The sequence below is a fragment of the Notothenia rossii genome (assembly GCF_949606895.1).
Source record: "Notothenia rossii genome assembly, chromosome: 1".
Taxonomy (NCBI): Eukaryota; Metazoa; Chordata; class Actinopteri; order Perciformes; family Nototheniidae; genus Notothenia; species Notothenia rossii.
In genome coordinates, this window is record NC_136912.1 from 68,461,764 (window position 1) to 68,466,903 (window position 5,140).

Consider the following 5,140-nt stretch of genomic DNA (forward strand, 5'->3'; position numbering starts at 1 on the left):
TTTAGGATGTTAAAGGGATTGCTAGCAATAAACCAACAGAGTGTTATCACCAGCACAGCAGCTCAACAAAGCTTTAAAGTCATTGTTACCTTTTTCTAGCACAGTATGCGATTGTGGTCTGAGGATTTCTCTTAGCAACAAAGATAGAAGCTTGTAGTTGAAGCTTTATTATGGTGAGTACTTATTACAGCAGGTATTCATATATATGCCAGAGATAACTGCACACAAATAACAAGAAAGTTAAATCGATAATTTCTATATCTAAACAGCCGATTCATGGTGTGGATTTAACATGATTTTACACTTTTACACTTACACTTTATGGATATATACACATTCACATCCAGAAAGTGGAAACCAGCACAAAAAGAAGAGTACATTTTCAACTTACTCATCATGTAACACAAATGTGAATTTAAAAGAATGTTGATATGTCCAAAATACACATGTGATTATATCTGGTAAATAATGAAAGCTCCTATTAAATCATCGCTTATACATACATATTCTTTCTCCATCTCCCTAATTCATTTGCAAAAAAAGCAGAACAAGAAACATAGTTAAATATTAATTTGACATATCATTGGTTTGGTATCATTTGTTTTTCGAAATGTCTTTGGCTATTACAATAATACCCTTATGATGAATAATTGTGGCCACGATAGAAAGGAAATTGCTTACAAGTACAATACAAGAATTTGACTTTGTATATTTATTTGGATTTGTTTTTTGTAATCGGCAGGTTCTGTATTCATTTGAGTATTTCAATCAATAATCAGTAATTTTATCATTTCAATCTGTGTAAAAACTTTGGAAGTAGACATTATTGGTTAGAATGTGTATGACTGTACCATCACTGATCAAAAGGAGATATTATATTGACTAATATTATTAATTTTCTTTGATAAATAATAATAAACACATCACTAACAAATATCAATAATAATTGGTACGTTGTGATATTTTTATCAGCTGCTTTTTGCTCTAAAGGGCAACAAACAGAAGGAGTCCGACCCAAAAGGGAACAACACTCAGTTTGACAGTCCAGGCTGAATTACAGAGCTTGGTGTCACAGCAGTGTGGTCCATTGTCGAATTTCCGAGCGCCAGTCAGGAAGCCCAGCTGAGAAGCAGCTCCACACGTGTTTTTAGAGGCACAGCCAGAGAATTTCTCAGAGTCCTTTCCATCAACATGAGCTGTGGATGACAGAATCACTGTTATAGTAGACCACAGTTTTTACAGATCTTTGAAACCACACACATGGTGGAATAGTTGAAGGCAGCAGTAACCAGTGGTGAAATGAAGCAAGGTACATTAACTAAAGTATTGTTCTTAAGTACTCTTTTAACATATTTGTACTTTTCTTTAGTGTTTCAATGTTATGCCACATTATATGTCTACTCCACTACATTTTGAAGGCAAACATTGTACATTTTACTCCACTACTTGGTTCACATAAAACCACATGATTCGCTCATACTGTACTATATGTAATGCTGTACTTTTAATCTACCCAGTATTCTTTTTTAAATAACTAGAATGTGCTCAACATTGATGGTGATATTACAGAATAACAATATAAAAAATGTTTATAAAAAAACTAGCAAATCGTCCATACTGAGTACTTTTACTTTTGATACTTGAAGTTATCTTTGCTGGTAATACTTCTGTACTTCTACTTAAGTCAAATGTTCAATTCAAGTGTTCTAAACCCATAGTATTTCTGAGTGTTTCTTCCACCACTGGTGTTACAAATGCTAAGGAATTTGCTGAATATGCAGAATGAGAGCTCACCAGTCCCTTTAACGCAGCGGTCCTCGTTTCCCTTACACACTACTGTTTTGTTACAGACAGTACTTTGATCACCATCACACATATAACACATCAGATTGTTTTCTGTGTTATTTATAGTGGCTGAAACAGAACAGGAGAGGAGACACGTCAAAAAAGGCCAAAACCAGTAATTTTTGTATGTATTCTGATATATAAATGGCACTTCCTTTCCTTAATTGTATTATTTATTTTCACTTACCATTCACATTAACACTGTTGCAGTTATCTGTCTTGCAGCAGTGAACAAATGCAGTGAGTTGAGCTTGACCAGATTTGAATGAAAATGTCTGATTGTTGGGTTCGCAGACGGAGGATGACACACATGATTTTTTTTGTCCTGACAGGCCTGTTCAATATATTTGCAATTAGTAAATTGTAAAAAACAAATGTGAAAAAATCTTTATTATGAAATATTGTTTAAAAAAAACACTGACATGAGGAAACAACACATTTCTTTTAAATATTTGTACACTTACCTTGTATATTAGCATTAACCATAGCTGTTGCACACTGTTCATTGGATTTACAGGTCACACTGGTTGCAGTATCATTTTTACACATAAGAGCTCCAGCTGCACCAGAGAATATTCAATCAAATGATGAAGGGAAGCTGAACAATAAACATATTTTACCATAAAATCCATGATTTACTATTTTAAATACCTGAACTTACTTACTGGTATTTAAAGGTAACTCGTTAATTTATATAGCTGCAGTTTTACTAAAGTCTATGGTCACTCCTGTACTGTCCTGTTCTCCATCAGCCTCACTAACAGTTCCATATTTAAATATTTACTTCTGACTTTACCTATAGGTCACTGACATGCTATCTGGATTAAAGGCATTTTTGTGATTGGTAAAGTTAGCCTCATGGTCATGTTTACATAAAGTTATTTCCCTCAAATATTTTTTATTAAATTCAGAACTTCATTCCATATAGCGTTTTGTATCTTTAAAAAATACCTGAATAAACTCAGTTAAAGAGTGAGTTACCTGAGCTGGAGAGCATCCAGATGACAGTGAGGGACAGAATCAGCTTCATCGTGATGTGAAAATGTTGCAATGCTCTTTTGACAGTGGAATCACATCTTGTATACAAACCTGTGTTTAAAAAGAGGAGGATACTCCACCTTGCACAAGAAGAAGGAACAGGAACTGTATGCATTACTTTGAATTTGAAAGTAGGGAAAAACAACTTGTATATTTTTTTGAATAATTTGCATTGGTCAGTTTCCCCTTCTCTACTTCCTTTTTATGTGAGTCTGTTTGGGTAACGGTGAACTCCATACGTGTGTTTTACAATGTGTTAGGGCACAGAGAAAACCAAACACAACACGCTCTCACCGGGGCGTCTCTCACTGACAGTTATTTGTCTAATTATAGTCAACAGTTGAACATCTTGTATATTTGTCAAAAGGCATTCGAGCATCTTAGTCTGAGTGACAAAAGAAAGCTGGAAAGACACAGTTGTCACTTAGTGGAGCTCAGCAATGGGACAGGTCTTAACTAAATACCATATCTACCTCAATATACCAATATCTATTTTCCCCTTTTAAAAGTAAGATTTGAAAAAGGGGGATAACTTCTCTATTTGATGAGCAGATTGAGCACTGAAAAAACGTTTTCCCAACAATATCATTTTAAAATAAAGAGAATCACACAAGCTTTTCTGCATTGTTTTGTTAAGGGTTTTTAGCCTAGGTGTCCTTTTGTGCTTTATTGGGTTGTGCTTGTTTTGAACTGTGTAATATGTTTTTATGTTTATGAGAAAAATAAACACCTTTTTGAAAATAAAAACATGTAAACATGTCAAAGTAGAGGCACAAAGAAAAATGAAATGTGAACCTGAGAATTAGCACAATAGCGCCCCTTTAATGTTGCTGGCTAATGTCTATGGTGTGTCCGGTTGGATAATTTGACAAGCCATAGTGACTTTACTTAGCTTTAGATTACTACTCTAAGTGAAATTACTGTGGCATTAATGTTAATCGAGGGCTGTATACTCCGTGGAAAGGTATCTTGGTTTAGTTTTTTTGACTAAATCCAAAGTCACAGAAACAAAACAAACTTTGTCACGGCCCCACGGCAGTCCCTTGCCGCGTCAAAGGGCCGCAACTAGTGATTAAACATGCTAATTTCAGTAGATATAACTACAACATAAAATATAAATATATTTGACCTAACAACAAACACTGATTCCTTTTCACATTCTGTTAATAATGTAAATTATTTTTGGGAATGTTTTTAACCTGAATCTAGCATGTCTTTCACAATGCACTTTTAACGTTGGTCTTTGACAGCAAAATCGTGTGCGAGTCCCTAACATCAACTGAGTTCCCAGGAGCATATTTGACTGTGTCTCATATGAAGTTCCTCATACTTTTGCATGAATTCAAAATAGTTGACATAATGGAGCCTGTGTGGACTGCAAAAACAAAGCAGTGCGTTTATAAAATAAAATGAATATACGTATTTCAGAAAGGAAATAAATATACAGTATCAGGGTCTACTTAAAAGAAAAAATTAATTCAAAGATGAGTGTACAAGTTTTATGTGTATGTCTGAAACTTCAACCAATGCCATACACCACCATAGGCCATATATTGTATAAGGTGCAAAACATTCTACACAGCCAAAGTTTATTTAGGTTCTAAGTAAAAAGTGGCTCTATTCTTCAAGCAGTTTAATTGTAGCGACTGTCACCCCCAATTTAAAAGTCTAAAAAGAGGAACTCTCAGTCTTTCTTAAAGGAAGAACAGGTAGCAGATAAACCACATCCTAATTCTCAGTAAATATTTGCCGCAGCTTTTACCACTTGATGACAACTCCTTTCCTGTGTTTACTAGTGAGTATACATTCAGTACTGTCTCTGGTATGGTGAGTGTCCGTGCCAGAACTGTATGTAGTACAGTGAGTATCCATGCGCTGCTCCAAGTATAACTGTATATCAGTGTGTAGTACAATAATTATTACTAAACCATCCTCTCCCCTTAGTCTATAATTTAAACAGTAATACCTTTGGGATTTATAAATTAGGTTTAAAGTTCGAACAGAGGTGATGAGTTCATGCAGGCCGGGATATGTATGATTAAATCAAACGTGACGACTGGATCAAACTAAAAAGAGACTGAATGAATGACATGAAAAAATTCCAGTTTTGCATAGTTCATATAATAGGTTTAATAAAGTATTTGTATAAAACCTTCCTGCCTCAGACTCTGCATTTGGCTTCTTCTCTTCTTAAGAAAAGTGCCAAATATTTGTGTTCTGAACATTTCCGTTCAATAAAACAGTGACAATAGCAAGG

At 34.6% G+C, this 5,140-nt stretch overlaps 1 long non-coding RNA gene across 1 annotated transcript; it reads right to left on the bottom strand.

The window, feature by feature from the left end:
* Positions 1 to 146: 146 nt before the first annotated feature.
* Positions 147 to 3,057, bottom strand: LOC307017791. The gene is made up of 5 exons (XR_013802255.1): positions 2,827 to 3,057; positions 2,310 to 2,405; positions 2,033 to 2,179; positions 1,795 to 1,914; positions 147 to 1,196 (listed from the first exon to the last, which is right to left on the bottom strand). It is a non-coding gene; the product is annotated as an uncharacterized lncRNA (long non-coding RNA).
* Positions 3,058 to 5,140: the final 2,083 nt, after the last annotated feature.